The 13,794-nt window shown below is 43.1% G+C and overlaps 1 pseudogene; it reads left to right on the forward strand.

The window, feature by feature from the left end:
* The first annotated feature begins 2,898 nt into the window (after positions 1-2,898).
* On the forward strand, positions 2,899-3,596 carry LOC100671908 (oligosaccharyltransferase complex subunit OSTC-like; annotated as a pseudogene).
* The last annotated feature ends 10,198 nt before the right edge of the window (positions 3,597-13,794 follow it).

The following is a 13,794-nucleotide window of genomic DNA, read 5'->3' on the forward strand; positions in this document are numbered from 1 at the left end:
TTTTTTCTGGCGCTCTGAAGGAAGTCGGGAGAGGAGGAGGAGAGAGTCGTTAGCGTTTGCGTTCTGCAAAGGAGTGAACTTGCAAAAGAGGGAGGGCAGGAGCACGCGAGGGGTGGAGTGGACAGAGTTTCCCAAACATTGCCCCCAAACGAGGCAGCTTTCTGCTCTAAGGTCATATATGGACACATCCTGGATCTGTTACTGGATCTGACATCTGTTACTGGAGAAAGGAAAAAAAAAAAAAACGCTGCTGCAGCTCGTTTGAAGAACCCTGGAAGTGAGCATGTTTGCATGGTGTTTAAAGGCAACGTGGAGCTAGTGGAGGATCTTAAAGTATCAATTACTGTGACTCCAAAGTGAGGGAAAGTGTATTCTGTAGAGAAAGGGGAAGAGTGACATGCAGAAAAAAAGAGACAAAATTCGTAGGAAATAAACAACAACCGAAGAAAAAGATAAATACAGAGATCTTTTAAAGGAACATGTTCACAAAAGACAGCATTTCCCCACAAAGTGAGGTTTAGGCCAGAGAAACCGTCCTCTGCCCCGCCCACACAAGCACACACAGACCCAGCGGAATGGTCGAAAGGTGACCGCTGAGGTGTGCTGCCCGTTTAACCCCGGAAAAAAACCCCAGTGCCCTCCAGTGGCTTCAGACTCATAGCGACCCTATAGGACGGAGTAGAAGTGCACCATAGAGCTTCCAAGGAGCGCCTGGTGGATTCGAACTGCCCACCCTTTGGTTAGCAGCCCGTTTACCGTGTAGAAAAGGCAAAAGAAGTTGAAGGCCTCCTCTACGGTTGCATGTCAACTCCATTCTAAAGCACTGTGGTATAATAACCAGAGGGAAAAAAGGAAACAATGAAGTAATGTTAAGGCAGAGAGTAAAAGAAAGCACTCCTGGAGACCAAAGGAAACAACGGCACAATTACAAAAGCATGTATGCTTTCAAGCCACGTGCAGTAGTTAAAACTGCAGGTTCTTTGGATTGTGTGTCTGGTGGAGTTTTTTCAAAAAAGCTGGTGAAATCAGTTGGGCCAATTTTGATTTCTGATTTAGGAAATAATATTAGAGTCATTATTCCCTGTCCTTGAACATAGAGAATGTGACCCAGCTGGAGCTGGGCTCACATGGACTCACAGCGACACATCAACTGGGCCCTGAGGCATAAAGACAATAGATAGAATAGTCTTGGAAAATATCTTTTGGGGAACCTTTCACATAAGCCAGAACACAAAAGACTTTCCACTATTACCATTTTCTATTAACATTTAGTGAGTAGAAATTTGCTGGACCAATGAAGACCCTCCTGACTGTCGTTGCTGAAACCTGTACCAATGATTGTTGAGAGGATCATTCAAAATGTAGGATCAGTTTCTAGCCAATCTGTGAAAAGGTGAAGCTTTCTATGGTTTTGTCCATTTGTAATGTTAATGATGCTGATGACTCTGTAACCTTCCTTGGACTGGGGCAGACATAGCTGTGGCAGCATGCTTATCTGTTTTCCCATTCTTGCTTTTTCTGTAATATGTCTTTGGACTTGGGCAGACATTTGCTCTGGCAGCATGCTTGTCCACTGCTCAACTTTTGTCTTTTAGAATATATGCCAAATAAAACTTCCTTTTCGCTTTACTAAACTTTGTGATTTCTTACCCTACAACACTTCTCCAAAGGGTTAGAAGGTATATTTGAAATCCTTGTTAGATTAAATGATTGTCTCTGTAACATCGTTGAAACTTATTGTATTTTTTCCACGCAAGTATCAGGTTTATTACAATAAAACTAAGTCTACTGTGCATTTTCATTCTCCTATATACTTATTTTTAATGTTTCATATGAAAGAAAACACTGAGACCGATCTTAAATGGGAAACTAGCCATAAATATGCATTAAAAGAAATGGGGGAATTACATTTAAGAAAGTACCCAAGACTTAACATATTGCTTCTTAAGGTACTCTTTTAAATAAAGAGAATTGGTTTTAATATAAAGACAACACAATACCGTATTGTGAAGATAGGGGGAAAAGAGAGAATAAAGAAGGAAGAAAAAAAATGAGAAAAGATGGTTTTCTTTCAGTGAACTTTCTCCCTAAAGCTTGTAGAAACTACTAGAGTAGAAATTCTACAGATGTTTTGGTGACATGATCAATTTTCACAATTTTTATTTAACAAATGCTTCTGTGGTAGTTTTTGTGTACTGGGCACAGTTCTAAATGTCTCACAAACATTCAGTCATTTAATCCTTATAACAACCCTGGGAGTTGTGACCACCCATTTACATAGGCACAGGGCAATTGAATAACTTGCCCAGAATCACACAGAAAGTTAAGTGGCAGAGCTGGGATTCAAACCCAAGTAGCTCATTCCAGAATCTACACTTAGCCACTTCATAAACCACCTCCAGAGACATTTCTGAATCCACAAAAAAAGAAACAATGACTTTTTTATTCACGAATTCTAAACTCTTACAGGCTCATTAACTGCCCCCTACCCCATCCACCCTAGCCTTCTCTCACCAAATATCCCGGGTTTTACGGCCTAAGACTTCACTCAAAGTTAACTTGTAGTAAGAAAATTCCTGTGGTTGATTTTGCAACAAGTTTCAATGAGTCATTTGAAAGTCTTTACAGATTTTAGAGTTTACGTTTTCCCTTGCTTGATAAATGTAGCACAGAGATATTGCTGGCCTTATTTTATATGTAGAGGTGACTTGTTCTTAGACAGGAAATGAGTTATTTACTTAGGCTAGCTGTGAGTCTGTTATTAGTAAATTCCATTACTCCATTTTATTTCCTGCATTGTTCTCTCATGCATTATTTTTTTTTTAGCTGAGCAACATACGCCTCAAAAATTACCAAGTAATAGACCTGTGTAAGAACCACAGCCCTGCCACCACCAACATGGAGACATTGTACTAAGCTCTGTTCTTAGCGCTCCAATGCCCCAACGTGAAGCTGAAGAAGCTGCCCTGGTTGCACATGCCGTCGGCCATGACGGTGTACGCTTGGTAGTGGCGTCTTACTTCCTCATCACCGGAGGAATAATTTATGATGCTATTGTGGAACCTCCAAGTGCTGGCTCTACGACTGATGAACGTGGGCATCAGAGGCCAGTAGCTTTGTTGCCCTACAGAGTAAATGAACAATATATTACGGAAGGACTTGCATCCAGCTTCCTATTTACAATGGGGCCGGGGGGCGGTTAGGTTTCATAATCCTGGACTGATCCAATGCACGGAACATTCCAAAACTCAATGGATTTCTTCTATTCATTGGATTCGTCTGTGTCCTGTTGAGTTTTTTTATGGCCAGAGTATTCATGAGAATGAAACTGCTGGGCTATCTGATAGGTTAGAGTCCCCTTTGAGAAGAAATCAGTGGATACTGAATTTACTCATGTTGATGAAGTTTTAAAGGCTGTACTAATCCTCGAATATGAAACGTGCAAAAGGATGAAAAACAGCAGAGAAAGAACAATCTAGTGAAAACATAAGACACTCATTAAAGCTGGTACCAGAATTTCTTCTGGGTACTATAAAAAAGACAAGCTTATCGCAGTATTTTTTTTCCTTGCTGACCTAGACTGATGTATTAACGATGTTGAGTGGCATTTTCTTCTTAGTTTTTCATTTCTAAAAGAAAATATACTCCACTTCTACAGCTATAATATTGAATAAAGTAATTATTTTTTACAGCCCCTTCATGTTTATTGGAGACGGCATTTCTGGTTTTCAAACATTAATGTTAAATCAGGAAGCAAGATTCTATAAGCTGAGAACTCTGGACAACTGGTCAGCTTCGCATATGGTGCTTTGCCTTTAAACAGTGTGTGATAGTACGTTGTTTCAGATATGTGTGTAAGACTGTTTCCTGGACAATAAGATGCAAGAAAGGAGCAGAAATAAATAATTTTTCAAAAAAAAAAAAGACACACACACTTCGCCCTGAAGGATTATCATCCATATAGTGAATGGTTTGTGATATAAAATGCTTATAACAATATGTGACTACGTTATTTGTAGTTTTTTTCCAAGTTGGGGATTACAGATCAGGTTTTTTTCTCATCCCCGGACTTCTGATTAGTTACAGCCTTTGTCTAGCCACATCCTTTTTTCTGCCCATCCCTTAAGTATTGGTGCTGCTCTGGCTTTGGTCCTCTGGTCTCTTTTCTTCTCATATTTCCCTGTAGAACTAATTCAATCCTATAACTTTAACCAGTTGCGGTCAAGTCAACTCCAGTTCGTGGTGATTCCCATGTGTATCAGAGTAGAACTGTGCTCCATTGGGTTTTCGATGGCTGATTTTTCAGAAGTGGATCACCAGGCCTGTCTTCTGAGGTGCCTCTGGTTGGATTCAAATCTCTAACCTTTCAGTTAGCAGCCAAAGTGTTAACTGTTTGCACCACCCAGGGACTCTCCTGTAACTACTATCACAAGTAGGGAAACGCTAGTGGCATAGTGGTTAAGAGCTACAGCTGCTAACCAAAATGTTGACAGTTTGAATCCACCAGGTACTCCTTGGAAACTCTGTGGGGCAGTTCTACTCTGTGCTATAGGGTCGGTACGAGTGGGAATTGACTCGACAGCATTGAGCTATTCAAAGTAGATCAGTTTCACACATGTTAAGCCAGTGTGGTCTTACAGGGCCCGCTCTCAGAGGGCCCCGTGCTTGGGTGTAATGCTCTGCAGTTGCCATCTTGACATTCTTAATACCGCTGCCCTTGAGTTTTTGTTTTGTAAGTGAAGTCCAGTGGGACTTCGTGCCTCAACTTATGCACAGTCCTGCCTCCCACCACCTCTCTGCTTCCCTGGAATTGGTTCTTAGCTGTCCGCTCTCCTGTTCCCCGGCACCTCAGCCCTGCTGGGCCTTCTCTTTCTTGCCCTGCCCAGGATACCTGTCCCACTCCACCCCTGTAGGAGCTTGAGCACAGGCACCAGAAAGGTCAGGGTCAGGTGCATGTACCCACCATGTTTTGGGAAGGGGCATGGTGGTACCTGCCCCTGCTGGCAACCGGCAGTGCACATTGCACTCAGTGGGAGACTTGGCCAACCCCTAGGCGAGCACATCCTGGCAAGGAAAGTACAAATCCCTCAGGGTTCCCCATCCTTTATGGACTTGGGCCATGAGCCCATGGAAAGAGGAAATGCCTGGTTTGATATCCCTGTCCCCAATGACAGCATGGTTTGTCTGTCCTGCAATTGGTGGGAGGGAAGCCCAGTGTCTGTATGCTGAGTCAAAGGGCAGGGCCCTTCGGCCCCAGTGAATGTCTGTACTGGCCCCACCAAAATCTCTGTGCCCATGAGAGTAAGCTATCAAATGTTGTTGTTGTTACTTGCTAAAATACTGCCCAGTCCTGCACCATCCTGACAATCGTTGTTATGCTTGAGCCCATTGTTGCAGCCACTGCGCCAATCCATTTCGTTGATGGTCTTTCTCTTTTTCACTGACCCTCTACTTTACCAAGCATGATGTCTTCTCCAAGGACTGGTCCCTCCTGATAACATGTCCAAAGTATTTGAGACGAAGTCTCACCATCCTTGCTTCTAAGGAGTATTCTGGCTGTACTTCTTCCAAGACAGATTTGCTCTTTTTCTGGTAGTCCATGGCATATTCAATATTCTTCAGCAACATCATAATTCAAAGTCATCAATTCTTCTTCCGTCTTCCTCATCCATTGTCCAGTCTTCACATGCATACAGGGTGATTGAAAATACCATGGCTTGGCTCAGGTGCGCCTTAGTCCTTAAAATGATGTCTTTTACTTTTTAACATTTTAAAGAGGTCTTTTGCAGCAGATTTGTCTAAAGCAATGCATCGTTTGATTGCTTGACTGCTGCTTCCATGGGCGTTGATTGTGGATCCAAGTAAAATGAAATCCTTGAGAACTTCAATCTTTTCTCTGTTTATCATAATGTTGCTTATTGGTCCAGTTGTGAAGATTTTTGTTTTCTTTATGTTGAGGTGTAATCCATACTGAAGGCTGTATGTAATCTTTGATCTTCATCAGTAAATGCTTCAAGTCCTCTTTGCTTTCAGAAAACAAGGTTGTTTCATCTACATATTGTGTGTTGTTAACGAGTCTTCCTCCAATCCTGATGCCCCGTTCTTCTCTGTATGGTCCATCTTCTCAGATTATTTCCTCAGTATACAGATTGAATAAGTATGGTGAAAAGAAACAACCTTTACACACACCTTTCCTGATTTTAAACCACGAAGTATCCCCTTGTTCCGTTCAAATGACTGCCTCTTGGTCCATGTATAGGTTCCTCATGAACACAATTCAGTGTTCTGGAATTCCCATTCTTTGCAATGTTACCCATAATTTATTATGATCCACATAGTCGAATGCCTTTGCATAGTTAAAAAACACAAGTAAACATCTTTCTAGTATTCTCTGCTTTCAGCCAAGATCCATCTGACATTAACTATTAAATAGTAAAAAGAAAAAAACATAACTGCAGAAGAAAAGAAAAAAGTTTTATATTTTAGTACTGTTAATAGTGCTTTTTTCCTGCTCTTTGAACAACAGGCCTGTATTTTCGTTTTGCACTGGGCTCTGCGAATTCTGCAGCCCTGATTCCAAGATCTCTGTTTCCAGCCCAGATCTCTCTTCCGAGTTGCAGATGGTATATTTGGCTGCCTTCTGAACATCTTCACTTGGATATTTCTTAGACATCCAAAACTAAATTTACAATTTCTGTCCAAGCCTGTTTCCCTCAATCAGGGAATGGCACTAGCTAGTTACACAAACCAATAATTTGAGAATCATTTTTTTCTCTTTCCTTTCCCTCTTTTGCTCCATATCCTACCAATCGTCAAATCTGTTGCATCTACCTCTTGGGTATCTCAAGCACATCCTGTATTTGTTATCTATTGCTGCAGAACGTGACGTTTTAGCACAGACCTAAAGGAAGTTGATTCATGCAAATATTCAAATATTTAAGAGAATGGCATTTCAGGCTGAAGGAAAAGCAACTGCAAAAGTCCCCAGGAGGACCAGCAAAGAGGCTATGACATTACAAACTACCTCAAATTTAGTGGCTTAGAACAACAACAAACGTTTATTATTGCATACAGTCTCTGTGGGTTAGGAATTTGGGAGCAGCCTAGTTGAGGAGTTCTGGCCTGGATTCTCTCATGTTGTTAGAGTTAAGATGTTGGCTAAGGCTGCAGTCGCCTAAGGCTTGACTAGGGTTGGAGATCCACTTCTAAGACAGTCCGCTCTCATGGTGCTTATTATTAACAGGAGCCTCAGATCCTTCTGATGCTGGCCTCTCTATAGGCTACTTGAGTGTCCTCATGAGTGATGTTGGCTTCCCACGGAATGAGCAATTCAAGAGAGTGGGCGAGGTGAAAGCTGCGTTCTCTTATGCTCTGGCTTTGGAAGTCACACCTTATCATTTCCCAACTGGTTACACAGACCAGCTCTATTCAAGTGGGAGGGGCTCACACAAGGGCATGAGTACTAGGAGGCAGGGATCATTGGGAGCCATCTTGGAGGCCCCACTATCGCCGTTGCGGTACATGCCACCATCATTCTTCATCCATCTGCTTGTTCATTGAGTAAATATTTCCAGAGAACTAACTGTATGTCAGGAAAATTAAGTCCCTGACCTTCCATTCTTGTGGGTAAAACTAGTTGTCATGGAGTTGATTCCATGTGTGTGACTGCATGTGTGTCAGAACAGAACTGTGCTCCATAGAGTCTTCAATGGCTGGTTTTTTGGCAGTAAATCACCAGGCTTTTCTTCTGAGGCACCTCTGCATGGATTTGAACCTCCAACCTCATGGTTAGCAGCCAAGAACATTAAACATTTACACTACTCAGGGACTCCAGAGAAAAATAAATAAATGCTTGTCAGGAGATGATAGATACTACTGAGAGAAATGAAGCAGGGCAAGAGGGAGACAGGATGATGATTGGGGAAGGATATTATAAAGCTGGTCAGGGAAAGCTTTTCTGTTAAGATGACATTTTAGCAGAAACCTGAAGTAAGTGAGAAATGAGACAAGCAGGAGGTACCTGAAGAAACAAAATTTTAGGCAAAGGGAAACTCAAGAGCAAAAGCCCTGAGAAGGAAACATGCTTAGTGTCTTTGAGGAAAGCATAGAGGCCAGAGAGACTGTGGCATAGCGATGGAGGAGGAGAGAGTTAAGAGATGAGGTTAGGGTTGGTGGGAGAAGGGGAGTGCTGCAGATCATTTTGGGCCATGTGGCCAACAGAAGGACTTTGGCTTTCACTATGCATCACATGGAAGGCCACCGAAAAACTTTAAATAGTAAATATTTTCAGTTTTCCAGACCATACTCTGTAAATCAGACTAAAGGTGCCAAGAGGAAACATTCTACATCCCATTTTGGTGAGTGGCATCTAGAGTCTCAAACGCTAGCAAGCGGCCATTTAAGATGCATCAATTGGTCTCAACCCACTTGGAGCAAAGGCAAATGAAGAACACCAAAGACACAAGGTAATTATAAGCCCAAGAGACAGAAAGAGCCACATAAATCAGAGACTACATCAGCCTGAGACCAGAAGAACTAGATGGTGCCTGGCTACAACCAATGCCTGCCCTGACACGGAACACAACAGATAATCCCTGATGGAGCAGGAGAGCAATGGGATGCAGACTTCAAATTCTCATAAAAAGACCAGACTTAATGGTCTGACTGAGACTAGAAGGACCTCAGAAGTCATGGTCTCCAGACCTTCTGTTAGCCCAAGACTGGAACCATTCCCAAAGCCAACTCTTCAGACAGGGATTGGACTGGACTATAAGATAGAAAATGATATTGGTGAGGAATGAGCTTCTTGGCTCAAGTAAACACATGAGACTATGTGGGCAGCTCCAGTCTGGAGGGGAGGTGAGAACACAGAGGGGAACAGAAGCTGACTGAATGGACACAGGAATACAGGGTAGAGAGAAGGAGTATGCTGTCTCGTTAGGGGGAGAGCAACTAGGAGTATATAGCAAGGTGTATATAAATTTTTGTATAAGAGACTGACTTGATTTGTGAACTTCCAGTTAAAGCACAATAAAAAAAGAAAGAAAAAGATGTAAAGAGGGCATGGGTAATTCTGTGGAGAAGATTGTGGGTAGACCAGGTTTTGGAAGGAAGATGAGGAGTTTAATTTTGGATATGTTAGATTTTTAGCTGCCTTTTATAATGGAAGTGGAGATGGATATTGAAGTCTGATAGAGTTCAGGAGTCTTAAAGAGTTTCCAGTCTCTTTAGAAGAGTTGTTTATGATCATTGTTACTAACTTCCTCTTCCTTCATTTTCCTGTGAACCCTTACCAGACTTTTGTCCCTGACTACTGCACTGATACTGCTTAAGTCACCAATGACCTCCACATTGCTAAACCCAATAGCAGATTGTCAACTCTCTTCTTTCTCAAAGCAAACTACTGCAGCTACAAGAAAATTTAAAGTCTTTACAAAGACCCTATCAGATGTGTTTGACACAGGAGATCATTTCCTCCTTTCCTGAAAAAATTTTAACTTGACTTCTAGAATTTCACTCTCTCTTGTTGTTCCTCATTCCTCACTAGCCACTCCTTTTTTGTCTCCTTTGCTTGTTATTCCTCATTTTCCAATGCATGTATTAGAGTGGAGTGTACTAGGGCTTAGTCCTCAGACCTCATCTCTTTATTTAAACTCATTCTCCAAGTGATGTTATCCAGTCTCCAGTGTGGACCTCTCCTCCAGACGCCAGACTCATGCTTCTTGGACATCTCCACATGCGTGTCTAACATTGCATTCACACGTAAGGGTCCAAAACCAAACTCCTGCTTCCACTCCCACTCTCCCACCAGACCTGCTCTCCTGCAGTCTTCTGCATCTCAAAAACAGCAACTACCTTCTCCCAGTTACTCAGGTCAAAGCCTTGAACTTATCCTTGACTCCCTTTGTCTCTCGTACCACATAGCTACTACATCAGAAACTCTTTTCAAGTCTATCTCAAAACATTTCTATAATCCATATCCACCACTACTGCCCTGGTTCAAGACTACCATCTCTTTTCTGAATTGTAGAACCAGTCTCTTAACTGATCTGCCCACTTCTATACTTGCTCTTCTACAGTCTCTTTTCCATATAGCAGTTAGAAAGAACTTTTAAAAATATAAGTTAAATCATGTCACTTTTCTATTCAAAGCTTTCCAGCGGCTCTCCATATGATGCATAGTAAAAACGAAAGTCCTTCTGTTGGCCATACGGCCCAAAACGATTCGCAGCACCCCCCTTCCCCCGCCAACCCTGACCTCATCTCTTAACTCTCTCCTCCTCCATCACTATGCCACAGTCGCTCTGGCCTCTATGCTTTCCTCAAAGACACTAAACATGCTTTCTTCTAGGACTTTTGTGCTTTAGTTTCCTTTTGCCTAAAATTTTGTTCTTTCAGGTACCTCCTGCTTGTCTCGTTTCTCACTTACTTCAGGTTTCTGCTAAAATGTCATCTTAACAGAAAAGCTTTCCCTGACCAGCTTTATAATATCCTTCCCCAATCATCATCCTGTCTCCCTCTTGCCCTGCTTCATTTCTCTCAGTAGTATCTATCATCTCCTGACAAGCATTTATTTGTTTTTCTCTGGAGTCCCTGAGTGGTGTGAATGTTTAATGTGCTGGGCTGCTAACCTTAACGTTGGAGGTTTGAATCTACCCAGAAGTGGCTCAGAAGAAAGGCCTGGTGACGATGCAGCAGGCATTGTAGTGCAAGGGATTGCTTTTTTTTTTTTTTTATTAACTTTTATTGAGCTTCAAGTGAACATTTACAAGTCAGACTGTCACATATAAGTTTATATACACCTTACTCTGTACTCCCACTTGCTCTCCCCCTAATGAGTCAGCCCTTCCAGTCTCTCCTTTCGTGACAACTTTGCCAGCTTCCAACTCTCTCTATCCTCCCATCCCCCCTCCAGACAAGAGCTGCCAACACAGTCTCAAGTGTCCGCCTGATATAATTAGCTCACTCTTCATCAGCATCTCTCTCCTACCCACTGTCCAGTCCCTTTCATGTCTGATGAGTTGTCTTCGGGAATGGTTCCTGTCCTGTGCCAACAGAAGGTTTGGGGACCATGACCGCCGGGATTCCTCTAGTCTCAGTCAGACCATTAAGTCTGGTCTTTTTATGAGAATTTGGGGTCTGCATCCCACTGATCTCCTGCTCCCTCAGGGGTTCTCTGTTGTGCTCCCTGTCAGGGCAGTCATCAATTGTGGCCAGGCACCAACTAGTTCTTCTGGTCTCAGGAGGATGTAGGTCTCAGGTTCATGTGGCCCTTTCTGTCGCTTGGGCTCTTAGTTGTCATGTGACCTTGGTGTTCTTCATTTTCCTTTGCTCCAGGTGAGTTGAGACCAATTGATGCACCTTAGATGGCTGCTTGTTAGCATTTAAGACCCCAGACGCCACATTCCAAAGTGGGATGCAGAATGATTTCATAATAGAATTATTTTGCCAATTGACTTAGAAGTCAAGGGATTGCTTTTGTGTGGCCTTTCTTACCATGGTTTTGTTATTCCCACCCAAGTGACTGGATGAGACTGTGCAAATAAGGTGATTGTGACCTACCAAGGGAATCGCTTGGTTTTGCTATCCTGCTAGCCTTAAAAGAGAGCCAATTTCAGAGCAGAAGGAGAATCTCAACACCACCAGGAAGAAGATCCAAGAGCAGAACATGTTCTTTGGACCTGGGGTCCTTGTGCTGAGAAGCTCCTGGAACCAGGAGACGGAGAGAGAGAGCTGTAACACTGAGGATAACAAGAAGTGATGGCAGAGAAACAGTGGCAGGAGAGGCCGCCAGGGGACAGCGCAATGTGCTTCCCGGCCCACTGAGCAAGAATGCTGAGAGCCTTTGGGCAGGAGGCTTGCAGGAGGAGTAGGGTGCCCCAGGCACTCGATGGAGCTAGGTTTGCTAGAGCTGAATGCCTTCAGGCCAGACTTACTGGTGGAGTGGGGTGCCTCAGGCCACACTTATCAGCAGAGCTCATAAAGCTTTGTAACAATTGTGGGAGCATGGCAGAGGTCAAGGGCCAGAGAGAGGCGTGTCTGTGGGGGCATCTGAGAAGAGGCTGTCCTGAAGGAAGAACTGTATCCTAAGCATTCATGACCCTAAATTGTAACCTGTTACTTCCCTAATAAACCCCACGCTCGTGAGTATTGTCTGTGAGTTCTGTGTGGCCATTGGAATGAATTATCAAACCCGACATAGAAGTAGAGAGTGCCATGGGAGGACGATTGGTGTCAGAATTGGTAAAGATGACGGAAAGAGGAGCCACATCTGATCTCTGCCTCATAGGAATCAGCCTTGGACTGTTGATCTTAATTCTCCTTTCCATGCTGTATGGCACATTAGGCCAGCCCAGTGGCATCACTGTCAGAGGGGGTGACACCAAAATGACTCTTTGTAAAATTTTTGTGCAGTGTTTCAACAGGAATTTATTATAAAATATAAAAATATCCCTGTAGTTAAACAAGCAAAACATTTTTTTAAAGCCCAGCTTACACGTATCGACATACCTATAAAGCTAAAACTCTGTGCTAATTTACTTTTTGAACCTTCTAATGCGCTCTAGTCAGAGCTGCCCTTATTATGCAATTCCAATGACGCTTCAAAAAATGTGGTTTTGTCTGCACCTGCTACAAGCGTTGTCTTTGCTGTCAGTGTTTTTATAGTCACTGATTTTGTCATATTTTCTGGTGTTTTAGCTACAATATTGTGGTAATCAGTGTTTGTGAACCTATATCAATAACTTCTTTGAAAATAAAGTAGTAATTAAGGGGAAAGAAGAAAAATCAAAGAAGGCTTCTGCTCAGTTACTAATAATGTTTTAACTAATAATGTAATTCAATGTAGAAGGGTTTTACACACAATTTTGCTGTTAGTATCCATATAATCTATGAGTAACATCAGTACAAAAAACATTGCTAAGGACTCTGTATGGTCTGGTACAGGAGGAGGTCCATGGGAGGGTGGGGGTGACACCATGAGTTATCGCACTTGGTGACACCAACCTGAGTGACGCCACTGGGCCAGCCTACCTTCTAGCTCACTCCATTCTTTATATCTTCAACAAACTTGTCCATAAATTGTTCCCCTCTCCCCCAGCTCCTCCTCAGTGATGGCCTCAGTTTGATACTTCTCCTGCAATTCCGTGCTGCAGTCTTTAAAAGCTCTGAAATTCATCATGCTGGTCAAGTTCACTGCAGCACCTTGGGGTTTTATTAGGGCCAGTGACTCTGTGCAGACTGCTCTGGTCTGTTTTCAGTGACATCTCTGCTTGAATATGAAAGGGTGTGGGATCAAAATGGAAGGCGAGGCTTGCGATGTGGACCAGCACGTTGAGCCTCATTACTCCTGGTGGAGGAAGTTGTGCAGGATGTGGATGTTCTACACCTAGTCCGTGTCCAGCTGGTAGACAAGTGGGCTTAGACCCTCTGCCACCCACACCATGCTGCGCCCTGCACCTTAGTATCTCATCCTCTGAGAATTGCCAGCACAGCCTGAGCGCAACAAAGACACAATGCTCTTCTTGGCCCTGGTCACCACAGCCACGTGGTAGGGAGGCTGCCGCAAGGATGGGAGACCTGAGGAGGGGTGGTGCACCTGTGCAGAGAATGGACCTAGCTGCAGACCCGAAGCAATTTTTTGGTTATTCTTATTTTCTCAGGAAAATAGAAAAAACAAGTCATTAACGGGGATGAGGAGGTGGAAGGAGGTTTGAGCAGAGAGATGGTGCTGTATAGTTATTTAGGAGTGTTGGAAAGCAAATGGCCTAGGGTGATAGCATAGGATCATGCAAA

Source organism: Loxodonta africana, chromosome 4 (assembly GCF_030014295.1).
Source record: "Loxodonta africana isolate mLoxAfr1 chromosome 4, mLoxAfr1.hap2, whole genome shotgun sequence".
In the NCBI taxonomy this organism is placed as follows: Eukaryota; Metazoa; Chordata; class Mammalia; order Proboscidea; family Elephantidae; genus Loxodonta; species Loxodonta africana.